Raw genomic sequence first — 20,998 nt, 5'->3', positions numbered from 1 at the left:
AAAACGCGCCAGGTATGTCCTCGTTTCTGAGGGCAAATAAAACTGACGTTTCGATACCTCACGAAATAAATCGTCGCTTTATGCGAAGGGGAATTCGATTCTGATTGTGCAACGAATAATACGCGATGGCTGAAAGCTTTTATACATTTTCCATATAAATTTGATTTTATAAAGCAATATAAAATAGTCACTTTTAGTACTTTCGATGATCACGGATTATTTCAATTGCATTCTTTCGGATTATTTCAAGTCACTAATATTAGTCAGTTCGTCGGGTGATTGTCTAATAAAGCGTGTCAACAAAGTTGAAACGCTCGGAATCTTTTATAACTCGCACCATCATCATTTCAGAAGCGTAAATCTTTTTGCACTACAGTTTTAATAATGAAGTAAGTAATAAAATTATTATCACTGCCACGCGTGAACTGGTGTTGGGCTGGTCTCCGTGAAAGAACTCTCTCCGCAAAGGGTTAAGGCACTTTTATTCGCGCGATGATCGCGAGATTACGAAAGGATCTGCTGGCGACTCACGTGTGTTCGAGAGGCAGTAGACAGCGCCGTTGAATGGAAAGTGAAGTCAACAGCTCGTCGTGCTCGGAAACCGTGGCCTAATTCCAGTAAAATGAATCTCTGGAGCGAGCGAAGAGCCGGGCGTGCTTGTCGCACAAAATGCTAGAACGAAATTCCGCGCGCGCGGTTTCGGCCCGCAACAATGGCGAGCGGGAGCAAGATAGGGAGTGACTGAGAGAGAGAGAGAGAGAGAAAGCGCAGCGGGCGTGAAATCAGTACATGTCTCTGCCAGCTCGAAACGGATCGATAACCGGCCACGTTAGCGCTGATAAGCCGAAGAGCTGATAGCCAGTCGCACGGCTCGACAATGCGGTTGTATAAACCGGTTGATCGCCGTTGACAACCTATACGCGTAAGTGCATGGTGTATACATGCTGTTCGATGGAAAATTTGATGATGTTGACCCGCATAGACCCGTTTATCCTCTAATCGAGCGTGAAACCCTTTGAGAACCTCAACCGGACCGGTAAATTGCCTCCAAATACCTGTTGCTCTTCTCACGCGAATCTTTTCCCGTTGGTACGCTGTGGATTAGGGTGACTCTTATTTACTCTTGTCAAAAATTATTGTCGAAATTTCGTCTACGGCACTCCCAGGGTTCTCCCAAATAATTAAAAAAAAATGTATCGAGTGCATCGAGGACCTTAAACGTTAAAATAATTTATTCAACGCTCATAAAATCGTTTCGAAGAATATATGTTGGATAAATCCTATAGATCTGGACAGACTGTGTCTTTTATGTCCTATTACTTTTTTCATGTTGCGTTTTGTGAGAGGAATTGTCGGTTTACAAGTTCCATTATTGTTACTACTGGCAAATTCTGCTGATTTATAGGATCACTTTATACAAGAGGTAACTACTACCCGCTAACACGGCTAACAGATTTGAATTTGTTTCGCACTTCATTAACAGCGATGGTGAAGCAATACATAGCCAATCCCACAGTGTAAACGTGGTTATGTAGGTGTAATATTACAGAGTTAATATTAATCATAACCCCCCCGCCCATAAAGTGTCCTTGTCATATTATGTATGGTGTTATTCGATGCAAACTAATGCTCATATTAGAACAACATGGATACGCATGCACTGCAACAATGAATATTATAATGCATTGAAAGTAAATGGAATTAATGGTTGTCGTTGGATTTCTGTTTTAAAAATGTTCTACATGTGGAAATTTCTGCACTTAGGTTGATTATGGATTCGATGAATGGTTCGTATAAGCTTTAAATGGTTTGAGGTTACTGAGGTTTTCTGTTATGCTCATCGAAACAATCGTTAAAAAAATTAATTTCATATTTGAATTTGAATATTCCAAGTATGTATGTGCTGGATTTTTATCAAAAATATTAACAAATGAATAGTAACCCATAAGAATAGTATATTTCCTCTCTGATAGAGGCTTGGTGACTACTTTCGCTGCTCATCTAGGATTAATCAAGCCAGTCAGAATTAATAAATAGTTTGTCCGGATGTTATTGAAGGATTTAATGTTATTGCACCAACTGGGAGTTCGCGGAATTATATACGGAACATTAATATACTTAACGTCGGTATTTGTGTGTGCTCTTTGATCCGCGATATTCCGAAACGGCTCGTAAACAATAGAGCGAATTCGTAACAATCAGCGCTGCGTTTCGTTGCTGTCATCGAGGCGGCGATGCGTCTGTACACGATGGTCATATGGTCTCTATTGTTTGTTGAATTTGTTCGCCGGGTTAATATATTTATGGTATTGAGCTGGTATTGAAACTCACTGTTCGAAGGGTGGAGCGGCCATTTTGAGGGTACAGGTCAGTCCATTTATGGCTTTCATTGACGTCATACTGTAATAATATTTACTTGTTCAATTAACGATTTAGTAGAACTTCGATTATCCGAACCGACTATATGTATATTAGGTTTGTCCCAAAAGTATCCTTCTGAACATGTTCCTTTAATGTTACTAAAAAAATTCAAACAATGCGAGAATCTTTTAATCGGCTGCTCTTTACTCTACGTATAGGAGAAAGGCACAAATTGTGAGTCCGGCAAAGTAAAGTTTACCCTTTTAATCTGTTAATGTTTTAGTACTTCCTAACATGAATGTGCATTATATGTATGAATTGAAAACCAACTTTTGGGACAACCGAATATTTATTTAGCAATATGAAAGGATCACATTCCAAAAGAAACTTTTGCGACAACCTAATATGTAGTATAGTATCTCTGTAACTGTTATATCAAGACCTTTGCGACAGTTACGGAGATAATACTGTATCTGAATCATGTTCCACTGATTAATTATAGTTCGTCTAATCGAGGTTCTACTGTATCATAAATTAAACGAGTAAATATCATTCAAATTGCGTCGTGATTGGTGTCCTTTCAATCAGAAAAATGTCACGAATATGGAATAAAGATTTTATTTAAAAAATGGCACGAAACGAGAGTTTTATCATTGGATTAGCATTGTTTCACCGATACGCGCCGGCATTGATATTTTGTTTTCAAGGCATGGTTGAACGGTTTTTCGGTTTGAAAGCTGCAATATTCATTCGCGCTTGAACAGATATCCCGTCCGGCGATCAAACATGGAGAAAATATAAATTAAATATTCCGTTTCATAAAATCCAAACAGTCAAACAGAATGACGCCACGGGTAGTTTGATTAACTGAAATACATGCAAGTAATTACGGGCCGTGCAATTAAACGCGGCTCGCGCGCGAAGGCATCACATGCGAAAGATAGAATAGGCGGTGTATAGGTCGCAATTAATTTCCTGTTTTCCTGCCACTTAATTCCACCTTGTTCCAGCATGCTGTTTCTTTCTTTTTCGCAACGTTTAATATCGTAGAGAAGGCCTATAGTATATCAAGATGATATACAGTCGCGAGAAAAAGTTTACCGCCTGGTGGACTGTTCACTTTATCTTTTTAAAGTGATACATATATACAATAATCTGCATCTTTTCGATAGATTAACCCTTATATTTCACGGATTGCTTATTCGCTGCGTATTTTTAGTGATTATTACGATGAAATACTGGTTCACCGAGCTATATTCAACAATCTCATAATCTACTGTTTCCAGCAACAATACTGCCGCCTGTGACCCGTTTCCATTTAGAGTTTTAAAATAAAAACGTGGTAAAAATCGAAGAAAAATAGGGATCATGCTGGAACACATAACAACAGAAACAGATGTTTCACAGTGTATACGCTCTGTTGCTCGATTTCCACAAAATTGATACAGATTCAGTTAACGAAAATTTATTAGAAACGTTTACTCAAAGTTACTATTAATCGAGTGTTAATTGAGATGAGGGTTGAGTAAAAATTGACGAGGGTCTCGCAGATCGTGTACAGTGCTTAACTATGTTTTAATAAGGGGTAGCAAGCACCGCCTAAGATCTGAATGGAAAGTTTCATTGTCGAGCGTCGCGCGAAGAGGGTGAAGAACAAAACAGTCTCGTAGATCTACAATATAAACACCCCAACACGGCGAGATAGTAAAGAAAGCGGTTCGTGACCCCGTATAAATATAGAAAGCAACGTTCCCCAGAAAAGGGGGAAGATAAAAAGTCGTGCACGGTCAAAGTGCCGGCGGAGACGACGAGAAGGACGCGTCCTGAAGGAGATTAAACACCGGCAGGATCACCAGCCGAGATCTTGGAGGAAGTACTTAAAGCTTCGAGGGTGCGTGTAAATCATACACCTAACCGCATCGTTCATTCGTCTTGCTCCACCACCGCTAACCGCCTGGCTCACTATCAGTCACTCCACGCAAAGCACAAACACACAGTCGCGGTCGTTGCGCTACCAGTCGCACAGAGGTCGCTACTGACAAATTGCTCGCCGTTTTTCTACATATACATCCCCCAGTTTCAAATATGAATCCCAACACTCTTTCAAACGGGACAACTTCTTTGAAATTCGATCAAACGATTCGAGTTCTTTTGAGAAGTTAGAAGAACCAGCTTCTTGAATGACACGTGAAACTGGATGTGTAGTATGCGAACTTGATTTGTTAACAGAGATCAAGGAAGTATACATATAATGTTTCTACGACGTAGTGAAAAAGAATTCTATTTTACCAACCAGTTGTTTGAATTATCCTCTTTAATACTCATTTCTTATGATCTGCTATTATATTACCACTAGCTTAACCCTCGCAAGGTAAGATCTAATAATACATAAATAGACGGTGGGGTCTCTTAGACGCCGACATAGGGCTGTGCGAGAATCCGAAAATGTAAAAATCTCGATGGTCGGGACGGGTCGGGTTCTCGAAAATTTCTGGATTCCCGAAAGTATCGGGATTAAAAAAAGAAGAATCAATAAATAAGTTTTATAATGTAGAGTTTTCGCGCGGAAACGCCTCAAATATCGGAAATCTGATATTACGATTGCTTTTAAAACGAGTATTATAACGGTAACAAAGTACTGAAAATCCCGAAATCAACGAGAATCTCGAACATTTTCGGGAATCTCGACATAATCGTGAATTTCAAAATTTTCGAGAACTCGTCTCGATCTCGAGAAAAATTCTATTCTCGTCTCAACCCGACTCGATAGCCTCGTTTAGAATAAATTTTGGATAAAAAGTAAACAAACAGATTTAATTTTATTCATATAAAAATTCTTTTAAAAAATCTGAAGCTGGGGTCTCCGAGACCCCGCATTACCTTGCGAAGGTTAATTGGCATGTGCCAAAGTTGTTTACAATTTTTGAACCAATTCTGTGAAAACACAAACATTCAGAGAACTATAAACAGTATTACACAGAGGTTTTACTTACACTAAAAATTCACCATTTCAGAATAGAAAGTTTTCTTGCGTACGACAAGGAACAGCTATGAAATATTTATTTAACAGTATACCGTATACGAAGTTTCATCTATATGTATACGATTATTGATGTAATAAAAATAATTTCATAAGAAATGATTGTACAGACATCTTATATGGAGCACATATTACAATAGGAGCTGTACAAAGTCTAAATAAAATCAATCTTGTCATCTTTATAATATAAGGGAACATGTACCAGTTAATTTTAAGGCTCGGTAGGTTTAGTGTTAAATGTGTTGACACTGCAGCCTTGAACTTCCGACGAAACCGATGTTGTTCCGCTGCAAATTTCCGCGCGCGTTCGTAGGACACGAAAATATCAAAATTCCCGGAGACGTTGTCTAACGGGGGCGTTGTTTAATGAGCAAACACGCGAATGTAGAAGGCTGTGATCACGGTCGTAAAGCTGGACCAGCAGCAAAGAGCGTCGAAATCTGCGAACCGTAAATTTTATTTACACGTGAAGCAGAGCGTCGCGTCGCGGCGGTCCATTCGATCCGGTTCCTAACAGAAAGAGGCTGTGGAAATCTCGGTTCCGATGCTGCGCTACAAAGATCGGGCGATCACTGTCGCTCCAGGACACGTTTGATGGGTCGCAGCCTGCACACTTAAACGCGATTCTGGATATTATACAGCGTGCCACGGTAAATATAATACCCGATGTAGCCGGAGGTCGCGCGTACTCGCCCATTAAAGCTTTTCTCAATGAACGTACGACGAAAATACCGCGGGGCAGAACCGGATGACGGCCGAAAACCATAACGTATTTTTGTCGTGTTCCTCGAGCTGCGCCTTGTCTCTCTGTCTCGCTGTTTCTTGTACAAAAACAGGAAATACTTTTTGCCCGTTGACAGACAACCGGAGCGAATAGGCAGCTCGAATCAGCCTCCGGTAATTGTTAGCTTGGAACTTGCCCATTCTTCACGTAGCCTGTTTGACACTCGAATGCGTGCCGTAAATTATAGTGCACGGTAGCCGGAATCGTGTATGTTGTTATCGTGCGGGTATTGTTATCATTTTTGCGTAGGATACCCTTTGCTACACGACTGTACTTCTTAAGAAAAACGTTATCGATTCTGTAAGATTTGCTTCGCAGATACCAAAGATAAACTGGATGGATTCTTGTAATTCGATTTTCCTTTTGTTCGCGACTCCCAATTGAATTAAAATATGATAAGATCTAAATGCAATACAGGTTCTCACGATTAAAGTATACAAGCACAGACGCGAGTACAGTACCGGACAAAATGATAGAACGTTTGTTGTATTTGTATATTTCATATAACACAGTAGGATATATGTACATATTACTCACCCTATGTATTAAATATGTCCTTCAAAGTATCCATATAGAATTGCAAGTTAGTATCTTGTACACGAAAGAAATTAGAGGAAGAAAGAAGAACAAGTGTCGACGGGTATTGGATATCAGGGAAAAATTTACATAAATTTTTTATCAGGCCGTGTAAACAGCAAGAAATATATTGAATTAATAGACGATCAATTAAATAAGCACGCGACTCGTATTGCAGGCAGTACGTTTATTTTTCAACAGGATAATGCTGCGATACATACCGCAAGATGTGTTAAAGCTTATTTTAGCTTAATTAATATTATTGAAAATATGTGGGCAGAACTTTCAAGAAGCATTTATGAGAATGGAAAACAATACAAAGATGTAAGGGAATCATTTCGTCCATGTCTATATTATTTTCTCTAATTTCTTTCGTGTACAAGAGACGAACTTGCAAATGTATATGGATACTTTGAAGGACATATCTAATATGTAGGGTGAGTAATAAGTACATTTATCCTATTCTGTTATATGAAATATACAAATACATCAAACGTTCGGCAAACATCAAATTTTGTCCGGCACTGTACGCCGAACAAGTCAAGCAGCATTTCTCTGGTATTTCATTAATATTGTCTAAGAGATATAGTTTATACGACACTGTTGCTCGACAAGCATTTTGCGTGCGGGTAACTGCGTAATGTGTTCGAATCGACATTCCTTAATTGCAATGTTTATGCACTGTTCCATTGATTCGGTTAGCGCGGCATGGCGCCTTTCGTATGATTTGTGCTCGGGAAAAGGAATTGGAATAACTGCCCGATAAATTAAAAGGCCCGGTATTTAATGATCCTTTTGATCCTGAGAGAACTCGCATTCCCCACGATCTTAATCAAGCTCGCGCACACGCGGCTCCCATTTATTCTGGCACAATGAACGGCACACGTTCAAGGATTCCTCGATACCCGATACACGCAGTGGCATGCGATTTAGTTGAGCGTGAAATTGATCTCTCTATTTCTTCCTTGGCTCGGCGATTGGATATAAATAGGAATTAGTCTCTGCTATACGGATATCGTTATTAACGGCGGATAAAATATCGATTGCTTTCTCAGAGCGATTCGAAAGAGAAACCTAGTGTAAATATTGAAAAGAAACGAATTCACTCCCCGCTTTCGGTCTTACTATCCTCTTCAATGCTGCTCGACAATCTTTAAGAAGCCGAACAATTTATATACAGACGTAATTTAATCTTTAAAAGCTCGAAATCTTCACGGGAAACGGTTATTTATCAATAAGATCGTTCTTTTCGTCAACAGATGAACTCGTTGCTACCATTTAATGTTCTCACTAAATTGTTCATAAATTCCAAGAGTATAAATAGTTGTAGACGATGCACAGTTTATTTATTGATTGTTTGCTGGTTTATTACTTTGTTTTTGTGTGTAATTATTTAAGTAACAGGTACAAATAATACACTTGATGGAATTTTGATTAAAATATATACACTTCGACAATAAAAAAATTCTGATTGCTCTAATATCAATTTTTATTTACTTATTTAAGATTCGAGGTCAATAACCTTTTTTTACTGATCCAAAATTTTCCAATAAATTCTACCATCTTCGATCGCGAGTATTGACGAACATCGATCAAGCAAATAAACGACCGTGTAAATCGGGCGCGGCGTTTTATTTTAGCATCGGAAGAAATTAGAGTGTCACTTTAGCGTATCGAGCGTGGTTAATTATAGCAGGCGGGCCGTTCGTATTTTTAAACCGAAAACATTCCCGCGACAGAAGGAAGTTCGGCAATGTAAACTTTGATCGACGCGTAACAACGTCGCGAATCGTCCTTTTCGCCGGCTATCTATAGAACGACAAGCATCCGAAGGACGAACACTTTGATCGTGCGTTTTCTCCGTTCTCCGGGGAGCAAAAGGACGTTCGAAATTACCGCCACTTGTTTGCTCGAAATTGCTAACGAACCGTGGCCGGCCTGTAGCAACGCAAACTTCGTCGAAGAAATATGGGATCCAGAAATCCGTTTCCCCTTCGATCCTTCGCTTTGCCGCACCTCTCGCGGCCTGCATTCGGGTGCATTCGATCCGTGGGGAAATTTTCGTTTCCAATTCTATTTTTTGTTTGCCATATATTCGTTCATATCTTTTTAATTGTATGTATTGGTTTATTGCTGTCCCATCGGGATTACAAGATCGATATTCGGTTTCCTTTGATCAAGGCTTTACTGTGAATTCTTTTCGATACATATTTTGTAATTCAGGAGCAAAAAAAAAATACAAAATCGATTTTTTGAAAATGTAATTGAAGATGTAAATACATAGTACTCGAAAAGAAATAGGAACATTACTAAGCCACATTATGGATTCATAATCGGAACACTGGAGCACAGAATTCATAACGTCAATGAAATGAAAGGTTGCATGATCGAAGCATTACTTGCTAATGAGTCAATTCACAATGTATTAATCTATGTGATCCTGCCCGTACGGTACACAAAGGTAAAGATGATTAAGTTTCATTACGCCATTTAGTCGTGATTCAAATCCTATCCTATTATCAATCTAATAATACGCGACTGGACGAGGCAGTGGGAAAAAAAAGAAAATCACGGCGACTGATCGTCTGCGCCGGTATTATGCACTGCCAAACAAGGCGACGCGACGCCGTCGTGAGCGTACATTTATGAAAAATTACGGGGTACAATTACGGCGCTGCGTCCGAGAATAAAACAACAGGGCGAGTACAATTGCGTCGATATTAAATGCCTCGCCGTTACCTTGTCACAAAGGAACCGTTGGTAGGCTGTAGTGAACCAGCACGGTCGACTTGAGCGCATTTTGCATAGATATTGCCGGTCAAATGACCGACTTCCGGCCAGCTGTGGTCTTCGGATGCGCGATCTCCAATCGCTTGTGCCGGGGGCACCCGTGATCTTACCAATAAAATACACCGTTACCAGAGAACATATCCATCTGGATCATCTAAATACGTCTGTTACGCAAGATCCGATAAGAAATCGCGATTTAATTGTTTACCATGCCGCACCCTGCAGATTTGACTCGCTATGACCCGCTTAAGTAACTTTACAACCGTTCAATAAAACTGTTCCTGTGCTTATATTGCCTTTAATATTTGTATTCTTGTTAGGATATGTTTATTCTTGAAAAGGAGGGATTCGGAGAGCTCCAGAACGTTTTAATTAGTTCTATTTGAAACATGAATCGTGGATCTTTTTTAAAAATTGTTCTAATATTACAGTAACTCATCAAATTATTCTGAACATTTCGAAACTACTACTTATACGATGGTTGTATCCTCGCTCGAACAAAATCTCGTACACCTCCGCCCATTGACTGACGGACAATTTCGGATTTTTTATCTTGTTAAAATACGTTTATTCTTGTAAAGGAGGGGTCGGAGGAGCTCTAGAACTCTTTAATAGGTTCTACAGTAAAGTCGCGATATTTGTCAATGACCGCGTACGCCATAGTTGTCAGGTGTCTACCCACTCCACTGCCGGCCAACGCTGCGTCGGAGGGCGGCGATGATTGATCTCGGCTCGAGTATATCTCAGGTAAAACTTCTTTATTTTTCATTATTTTTTTATGGGACTTTCACCAACTCATTTCTGGCATTTTCTGATTAAAATAACGCCAAACACGATATAATTTCAACTGTATTTAACGGCTCAATCGACGATGAAAGTTTCAGGCGCCATCAAAATCTCGCACACCTCCGCCCGTAGACTTACGGACAATTTAGGATTTTTATTCTTGTTAAAATATGTTTGTTCTTGACAAGGAGGGATCGGAAGAGCTCTCCAGAACGTTTTCATTGGTTCTATATAAAACATGAACCGCGAATCTGTTTAAATAATTGTTCTAATATTACAGAAACTGATTAAATCATTCTGAACACTTCGAAACTACTACTTATACGATGGTTGTATCCCCGCTGAAACCAAATCTCGCACGCCTCCGCCTGTTGACTGACAGACAATTATAGTGGCTCGAGCCGTCGATCTTCGCGCAGCAGAAGCAACGATCGATCTCCCAAACATTCAATTAAAAGCAAGGAACTTTCGACAGCGTTACGCAACTGAATTTCTCTCTTGGACCTCTGCCGGAGTTTCTGCGGATTAATTATGCTTGTTGCCCGAGCCCCGAAATCCTCCTTTTATTTTCTCGTTCGACGCGGCTCGTTTCACCGGGACTGGTGTGCGCGCGTGTGTGTGCTCCTTTATTGGGCCTGTAACACTGGGGCCTGATGCAACGAGCCGCGAAGGCGTCAGCAGCGTGGGCGTAAGACGTGTTCCCCGCAGTGTGGGTGAACAAATGTAAGGGGTGCTTGAAACAACCATACACCTGCGACGCGACAACCTCTCCGTCGCACACTGGGCCAGAATCGCAAAAAGCTGGACGGTACTCGTGTCTCTGTTAATTATACATTATTAACAGTAGGTTTATAAAAATAACAAGAATGTATCTATACAAAGTTTTACCTACTCTTTAAATAGTATATATTTAAAGAAATAAACTAATGGATGCATTTTCACATTCTCAATAATCGTATATTAAAAACATTAGTTCGCCATTTTGACGGGTCCTGTAGATCTAGTATTAATTACAAATACATATGACGGTTTTGGGAGTTTTTAAATAATTCTAATAAATTCGTTATAAAGTATTGAAAATTAATGTTCTGCACAGGCGTCACTCATGTTTTTCGAAATGCAAGGGGGGAGGGATTAAAAAAACTATTAATTTTTGTTTTGGTAAATAAATTGATTTTATCCAATTTTGTGGTCACTGACAATGAGTGGGCGGTTAATGTGTTAATGCATCAGTAATGAATTTGATTCCATGTTACGAGACAATAGATGGATAGTCAATGAGAACCAGTAATTGAGAAGCAACGAATATAGCATTTACATCGCAATTACGATCGTGAGTCAATTAGTCAACTTGAGTAATATAATGTAACAGTTTCTGTTGGGGTTATTAATTACAACGAAATTATTAAGCTTCGTTCCAATATAGTATAGACATTGAGAAGTCTATGAACAGGCTTCCGGGTAAACGAGAACGAAATAATACATAACATGCTAATAGGCCTCGTCTTCATTGGAAAGGCAGGAGAATATTAATTGCCATATCAAAATAATGTACATACAGTGTTTTAAAATGTTGTGTCAGAATTCAATTTGGAAATAGATAAGAGTGAATTAGTGAAATACCTGTTTCCTCATCCTCACGAAACAGATACGAGAATTTTAATTGGCATTATGATATAATGTACTTCTCATGTAATAAATTGGGAACGTGAAAGAAGGTTTTTAAGCTTCCTTTTGATACAAATTAAAAATTCTATTAATAGGCATCCGGTAGGTGAAGTGTTAATTTAATTTCGTAACAATTCGGTATGGATATGATACATATAATAATTGATGTCATACACGGTACACGGTATTACGTGTGTTTAGCAACATGTATTGGCGTTTTGTGTAAAACTATGTTCGAGAATCATCCCTTCGCCAATGCAAACACGATTGAAAGCAGATCGCTTAATCATCCGCAATGTATAAGTAAATTCGAGCTCTGTCGATGCCAGAAATGGTTTCCTATTACGTGAAACCGGATCGATAGAATTGAGTTGAACCGAAATTTCGTGAATAGTTAATCCTTGCCATCCGTTCGAATAACAAGGACGTACTATGTATAATTTTCAAAGCTGTTTTCGATACTGGTGTAACATTCACGATACATAGCAATAGTCGCTACAGATTCTTGCAATTGAGCGCAGATATAATTTTAAAATAACTATGTTTATTGTGTGTGTCCTTAGTTTTGTTATAATTCTGCAATGTAATTTTCTTAACACTAAACCTACCACTGCCGGTCAAATGACAGGTTTTATATATTTCATCTTACAATTATTGAAATTATGAAGTTGTTTACATGGAATTGATTTGATAAATTTCTTTATCCAAGCACATATTGTAATAAAAATTGCACGAAATCTAAATAAATAGAGCCTTGTCATTTTTGTATGCTAAAACATTTTCATAGTCTTTAGTGCTCGGTAGGTTTAGTGTTAATAAATTAAGGAGATTGGTTATAAAATGTCCGATTTTTCACGTGATCTGGCAAAGGAAGCGCGACAGAATTCTGTGAAGGAATTATCGAGCCACTGTGTATTTCAAGGTAAAATTGTTGTAACATTCGGTTCGTCAGACTCACCCGGTACATGAAAAGGAACATAAGAGCTCACGTGGGCTCACCTATCAGCCTTTCTCGTTCGCCCATGCACATTACGCACACGCGTGCGCGACACGAATAACGCACGACCCGGTTCTCGCGATCATACAGGCATATTCCTTTAAGAGGGCCTTAAAGACCGACAACCGGGAACATTTCGCGCTCTCCATATACGAGCCGGTGCTCGCGGCTCCATTAGACTGGCCGTGACAATTTCAAAACGCGGCGCCGACACTGTTGTCCGCGAGTCTCCGCGCACACTATGTCATACGCCGCGGGATTATCTTTCGCGATCATCGCCAATTTTTAAGCGGTTGTCTATGACAGGGACGCGCAGTTCAACGAAAAGCTCGTTTCCCGCATACAAATTCGTAATATTTATTGTTATAATAAAGTGTATAATAATTCTTGAGATCATTTCAAGCAACTTTTTCCTTTGCGAAAATGTTCTCCGAGGATTTGTTAAGGAGTTATTAACGAAAAACACGGACCAATCAGAGCGCGTCTACAGTGGACGATTCCAGTTCGGCCAATGCTAACTCCGCGCACAGTGGGAGCCGCGCTCTGATCGGCCCGCTCTTTTCGTTAATAATTCCTCAACAAAGTCGCGGAGAACATATCCGCAAAGGAAAAAGTTACTTCAAATAATCTATCTACTTTAAATTTTATTAAAGGAGACAGTATTCAAGTTTCTCTCAAATTTTCACATTGTATTGTACCACTCTGTATACTATTAGAGACTTCTGGATTGACAACGTGATTAAATAGGATGGAGGATGCGATACTAAGATTGTTTTCATTAGGACATATAGCTCGGTGATTTCGTTTATAATTTTTAATAAATACACCACGGTTATTCATTCAAATTCATACAGTTTCATTCAAGAATAGTTAAGTATTTCTGGAGCCTCGCAGTACGATAAACACTCCCACTAAAACGCCGCTTTTTCCGTTATTAATAAATACCATATTCATTGTTTCAGTGACATTTCTCTCGTTTAATAAAAAGAGGCATTAAACGCTGTTTCCCTTCCTACTGAAAATAAAAGGCTGTCACAGTATATATTAATTAAAAAATGAATTTTCTGCATGTTTATGGACATTCAGTAATTAAAATTGAACAGCTTTTGAGAACGTGACGATATATATGTTTATATTGAAAAAACTAAATAAATTGGGAACGGAATATAAAAATCAACGTCTATGAATCTCGCAACAGATATGTATCGACTTTTTAATATCGCAATAAGATAATATTTGTTTTTCCAAATGGAACCAAACGTAACTAGTGAAAAAATGTTCCAGGTGTGTTCGGAACAATCCGATAGCAGATCGTGCACCGGAAGTTAACATTAATAAAGAATCGATAACTAGCCATCCGGCAGATTGCAAAACGATGAATTCCCGCGAGTACACGAGGCGATAAAATTGCCAAGTGCAAACAGCAATGCTGACGTTTATAAACAACGTTGATACGAATCGATGCGCCCCGATTTTCGTTCGAACGAACAGAAATTCCAAACGACGCGACGCACAGTGTTCCAAAACGCCGAGAAGCTGGTCGTAGGACCATTTTTCGGAGTAAAAAATATCGTGTGTATGTACGTTGAAACATCGATGTTTCAATTTGACGTTTAAACAAATGTTCATACATAGAAAAACGTTTATACTCTTAAATAAATTATAAAAAATTAATATAATAATTAAAATGTTAATATAACATTAAAATTCGCGATCAGCGACCCCAAAAACCTTAATATTGTAAATCCTTTATAAACGCAAAAGCCTCGGGGAGATTCATGTGCATTTTTCGTAGACGGACACTATTTTTTTGAGCTTCAAAAAGCTCTCCGCGCCGCATTAGTAGTGGTTCACACCGATATACTCGAGCCGAGATCAAATTACTACAGTGGAGGGGATATTTTTTGTGTTTATGGTGTACGGCCTTTTTGCGTTTATAGAGGATTTACTGTACACGGTATTTTTGCGAACTTTTGCGAACGCTTCAAGATCGATAATGTTCGCTCGCGGATCCAAGCGGTATTTGCAGATCTAACACGATCCTCCGCGTACCCGAAAAATGGATCCGGACAATAGAACGCGCACAAAGACCAAATAAACAAGACCAACCAAGCCGTTTTCCTCGATTTTTCTTTCGCGTCGTTCCGGCGTATTGGTGCGTCTGCGAGCTTTTTTTAACCTTATTCAGTTTCCCGTCGCTCTCCCATCTCGATCATTGTACTCTTCCCGCAGTCCTTTTTACGCGGCGTTCATGGAAATCGCTTTTTACCGCGAGTGCTTTTGTCGAGGAAAATAGAGACTCTGGCGGCATTGCAAATGGATTACAGGATTGCAGCTCCAGTTTTTTATAAATCAACTCCGGCAAGCAGGAACGGGCCAGCCTCTCGTTCCATTTAGTCGTAATTAGTGCGTGCAAAATCAAAGAACAATTTCATTGAATTTTAATGGCATTCCTGCTAGACCGAACACGACGTTCTCGCAACCAATAGATGCTTTGCTTTGAAACTGGAAATTACTTGTGAAAAATTAAACACAACTCTGCTTGTTGGATTTTCTTGCTGATATGAAGGATAAAAATTATTTATGTAGCAAATTATGAAGATCCTTACCTTCAAAGTAGAAAAATGAACATTGTAACAGCCACGTAACAGCTAGTATGTGCATAAATATGAATATTGATGCGAATATGAGAATGAGTACGACATGAATTTACAATTTTACTGTCAAATGTTATTGATTTATATGTTACAAGCCAGGCGCAATCCACACAAATTGTGTAACTACAAATAAATTATTATTAGACTGCGGATTTTATGCATTTATAACAGAAATTGGTACGTACAATTTAAAGCAGTGGACATATTTAAACAATTTAGGAACATCAACGTATTAGTTTCAGTTCAATAAAATAATTAAAACAAGAAAGAAATTTTTATGTAACCTCTGTGTCCTGGAATCGATGTAGACATTTCTTATTTTGCATAAAGATCGTAGTCTAATTATTATTAACCGGTCTTACAGCATCAAGATTCTCAATCTACTGATAAGAGATGGTATGCCAGCATGAGATTAGCAAGTTACGATTTTATAATTTTTTTACTGCCTCTCATTAAGTGATGTAACTCTTGCCAGCTGCGATCAGTTTATAAGTTATGGAAGGAAGTAATTTTACTTCGCCGGCAACCAGTTACTTCTATAAGACATAATTTTATATCTTATATCAAGCTTGTAGCATGCATAGAAATCTGTGGCTTAATCGCCAGCGTCGAATAACTTATTCAAGATGCTGCACTCACTGAAATTGCATTGCGCTTTGAGAGCTTCCTTTGAGAAATAGAACATTTCAGGCCAATTAACGTGTCGATTGCATCCCCTGGATTAAGAATTGCTGAAGGCAGAAATGGTTCTACTTCAATGGAACTCTCGCACAAGACACGTTATACTGTGCTGTTAGACAAAATTGCAAGGCAGCCCAAAAATGATCAGAATAAGAAATTATAAATTATATTAAGGGCGTACACTCGCGTTTCCAGGATTGCAAGGATGCGGGATGCGCCTTCTCATTTCTCGATAATGCAAAAATGGGGGTTTTCAGTAGTGAAAAGATCTACCTAGGCCGCCATCGCCCTCAAATTTCATTTATTACATATGTAATTTGCATTATTCGCCAGAGCTTAATTTGAATTATTCGGAAGCATGTAGCTGTCGCAGCTTTATGCTTTCGAATAATACAAACTACGCTGCCGAATAATGCAAATTACGCCTCGTAAACGAAAAAATAGGACTTTTGAGGGCGATCGCGGCCTAGATCGATCTTTTATCCAGTGTTTTTGACTACTGAAAAACCCCATCTTTGTACAGTGGCCGAAATTTCTATAAAGTCACTGTGTTTTGTGCCCGTGCGAAATCAATACGGGCCGGTTTATGTACTTCTTTAAGGCCTGGTTTACGTTGTATTTTTGTCCAGAAGAATTTAAAAGTTGTTGCACACGTCTTGTTGTTACTGGGAGCTCCAATTCAGCTCGAAATTGTGCTGCATTTTTCCTTTCCTTAGCTGCAGACCTCATTAATATTGAATGTTGTCTCTTTGACTATTTTTTATTACTACCTTTAAGATGATTTTTTCCGTAAGTTTTCTTAACAATTGCGCGATTAGAGCAGCCCATATCTTTATAAGCATCGATTGATGCTTTTTCTTCACTTGTTAGTACTTTTCCTCTCGGCATTCTCATACACGTGAATCAAATTATAACAAACAGGATTTCTGTGAGTTCTAAAACTAATACTTTTAGAATATTCGCAGTTTTCCGTAGTTCTCTGCTCAGAATACAGAGAAACACTAAGTGACTTTATAGAAACTTCGCACTTGTGTTCTGCACCACACAGAAAAAATCAAAGCAAACGTAAGTAGTAAACATAGCGGTCTAGAGTACGCAGTCCCTCTATCCGAGTGTCTACAAGGCACAAGACCACAGATACGATAAATCAACAAAACTGATGATATTTTTAAAATATCTATGAAAAAGAAGATGACTTTATAGATATTTCGGCCACTGTATTATCGAGAAATGAGAACGCATCATTGCAATCCTGGAAAAACAAGTCTATCCCCTTAAACTTCATTAGCACACCAAAGTAAAGCTGTTCCTTCGACGTCTTTAATTTAATTTAACCAAAAGAATTCTAATATTTATTCTCTCTACAATGTCGCTTAAGTGACAAGAAAATTTCCGGTTGGTGAATGAGAACACCGTAAAAGAATATTTCAATTTAAATAAGTTTTTTAATTATCACGGTATCTTGAGGATTTAGCTTGCCCCATTTGTTTCCTGCAAAACAACGGTGTACAACCACTTCGAATTAAATAGCTGTGATTATTCTACGACGTTGCGATAATATTATTCCTACTCCTGGTCAGAAAAACAGAACCGTGAAACCGGGGGTCTAGAGGCTACACAAATATTTTCGCGAATAGAGCGTTGCAAACAAAACAGTTGAAGAAATATTGACATCATCGTCGGAGATAAAATGAAAATTAATCTATCGCGAAACGTCGGCATGTTCTGTATTTTATTGCATTCGGAGGAATCAGATTCATAAAATTGTTTCCAGCGATAGCTGCCTTGAGAATCGGTACGCTCTCGGAATGAATGAATTTTAAAGTTCTCGAACTTGAAATTGACATGTTTATGGATCACGTTCCTATCCGTTGAGCAATGAATCCGCTGATTTCGAATTCATCGAGTTTATTTTAGGATCAGGATAACGGAGACCGAAAACTTCGAAGGTTACTATTGTTGCTTGTAGTTAGGTTTAATTGCGGACTACAGTTTCCTGCTCTGTTTCTCTATTCACTTTATTCTCTCGTTATACATCCATTGTTAGGTGTATTCCTATTCTTCCTGCTTTCTCACGTTGGTACTATTAAGTTCAATATTCTTTTTACTACTTCCATTCCACGGAGTGATTACTTTGATTTGCTGTGTGCTATAATGACTGCTCATTATTACCTTTGCTATTACAAACTTGTTAGGTTTAATAACAGAGTGCGGCACCTACTCATTGCACACGTAATTTTCGTGTTTTGATCTGATTTTATCTCGGTTTAATTCCGTTCCTAGTTTTTAGTTGTCATTATTTGGACCGTTTATTTTGAAAGTGGTGTAAAAAGTTAGATATCACATAATTTGTGATTAATTTAGTGTAAACTTTTTACCTATAACTAGTTAATATTTAATATCTTAAAAAATGCCAATGCTTTGTTCAATTTAAAATTGGCCAATAAAAGAAATTGCGTAGCGATTGATTATGAAAGTGGTGTAAGTCCAATTTCCATAGACATAGGTGGCGGGGTCATGTGGTTACCACACCACAGGTTTACTATGATGTTATAAAACAATGTAGACAAAATAATAAATTTATTTTACACGAAATGAAACGGGAGAATTTCGTTTCAACAAACAATCTATAAAACGCAATTCAAAAACGGGTAAAAAAAATACTAACGGAGAAAAGGTAAACTGGCTGAAAATATGTTGGATGAGGTTTTGCAAAAGTGCACCGTATACTATTTTATATAAAACATCGAAAAATGGACTTGCACCACTTTCAAAATAAACGGTCCATTTCCTCTGTTGTTTGTATTTCTCTAGTTTCGCCTTATCATTTGTCGTTCTAACATATTCTATTGCGATTAACTTTAAATCCTGAGTGCTCAATTTATTGTTATTTCCACCGAGTCGATCGGCGAGGGGAACGAACGTTCGCACGAGCTAACGTTAATTCAATAGAAAGATTGCATACCAAGAGTGCATTAGCGTCCTCTCGCCGGTCCGGCGAGCATGATTATCGGTCGTTGAAATAATTATCAGGGTGCAAGTGCAACGACGGACAAAAACTCGGCCAAGAAACGCAGCTAAGCGAGGTGTAATTTATTTCGAGTCGACGGACCATGCCTGGCTGCCGCTTATTACGTATCACGTAACGCAAACAGCGGTTCAGGTTTAATTCTCGGTCAACCGATCATTTTCTCTTTCCCGCGCATTCTTTCAGTTCCAATGCTGGCTGCCCGCTGTGCCGAATGAATAAACCACACGCCGAATAAATAGGTAATTATTAGGTGTAGGAAACGGAGCAAACAAGGTCCAACCATTGCGGTTAGTTTCCTCGGAAGTTCAGAGAATCGGGGCAATGTTCTCCCTTGCTTTTCAATTCGACCTGCAATTCCATCTTGGCAATCAATTTCGCTTGTGCGTGGATTTTATATAATTTTGCGGTCTCGCTCTTCCTCTTCCGAGATCTTCGGTTTCTGAAGAATCTACTGAAAAAGCGAATTGCTTATTAATAACTAGACTTTATGCAAAATCATTGCAGGACACGGGAGCCAAATAAAAATTGTATTCTTCTTTTAATTACAAGGTTAATTATCCTATTAAGCTGAAATTAATATTGTACATCGATGTCCTTAAATATTTTTAACATGTTCACTGCAATTAAATTGTACGTGCACACTTTAGTCATAGATGCATAAAATCCGCAGTCTATTAATAACGTTCTTCATAAATTGATAGGATCTATAATCTACTTAGTCTGGAAATAGCATCGGTAGTCGACGCAATCGATTTCTACAAATCATTTTGCTATTTCGACGAACATACCAAGGTACGTGACTACATTTTACGATTGCCCACGGTATTATTTTATCAGCCAATTTTCCGAGCACACCCGTAACCTTGGCATTAATCCTTGACTTGGTTCCGTAAACTTTAATCATTGCGATCTATGCCGACGTACAGTAAAGCACCAACAGATAAGTGTCTAAATACAACAAACGTTCCCATTTATTTGTTAAAACATTCGGTAACGAGACTCGTTCAAAGTTGAATAAAACGGCGGCAAAAAATCGTACATCAAGTTTTCAAAGATCGTTATAGAGTCCTCAAAAAGATTTTTCTGCAAAATTTTCAGAATTAAAGTGTTTCTGCTTTTTGTTTGAAAAATATAGGCTTCAAATTTATTATATTTATTATAGTTTAAATATCGACAATTTTCATTTTTCGATGAAGAATTAATTTCACGCGTCAGCGTCGAATTAATACAGGAATATTTGTACCATTTTAAAATTGCGTGTTTAATACCATACTGGAAGAAAGGGTGACTATTTTATTTGTAGCAAACCCTAATATCTTGAAATCTAGTTAACGTGGAATTTTCCAGGGGGAAACGAGGTTTATAGGGTGTTGCCGCATCGTGTGCACCTGCACTCCTGCTTTATTGTAGGAAGTTTTGCGTAATAAATTCATAAAGTGTATGAATTTGTAATGGCGTAATTTCGAAGGCACAGCTAAGCGTTTTGCAATTTAACATACCTTACCGGAGGAAATGAGTGTCGTGGATCAGAACTCTCTTCCTACAATCCACGAGGACAAGATTTTTTTGTTATTTTTGTTCAGCTAGGTCGACGATTCCGACTACTGTACACTGGCATCGCGCTTCC

The 20,998-nt window shown here is 38.5% G+C and overlaps 1 protein-coding gene across 4 annotated transcripts in view; it reads right to left on the bottom strand.

Moving 5' to 3' along the window:
- Positions 1-20,998, bottom strand: part of Kank (KN motif and ankyrin repeat domain-containing protein 2 kank) — an 82,965-nt gene that overhangs the window by 47,846 nt on the left and 14,121 nt on the right. Inside the window, exon 1 of one of the 4 annotated variants that reach the window (XM_076421081.1) lies at positions 532-1,478. The exons of the other annotated variants lie outside the window; for them this stretch is intronic. The gene's annotated coding sequence lies outside the window, so the exon portion shown is untranslated. Of the gene's footprint in view, positions 1-531; positions 1,479-20,998 lie in introns of those variants that run through there. 4 annotated transcript variants of the gene reach the window in all.

Source organism: Lasioglossum baleicum, chromosome 3 (genome assembly GCF_051020765.1).
Source record: "Lasioglossum baleicum chromosome 3, iyLasBale1, whole genome shotgun sequence".
Taxonomy (NCBI): Eukaryota; Metazoa; Arthropoda; class Insecta; order Hymenoptera; family Halictidae; genus Lasioglossum; species Lasioglossum baleicum.
This window is presented reverse-complemented; position numbering and strand designations above follow the sequence as displayed.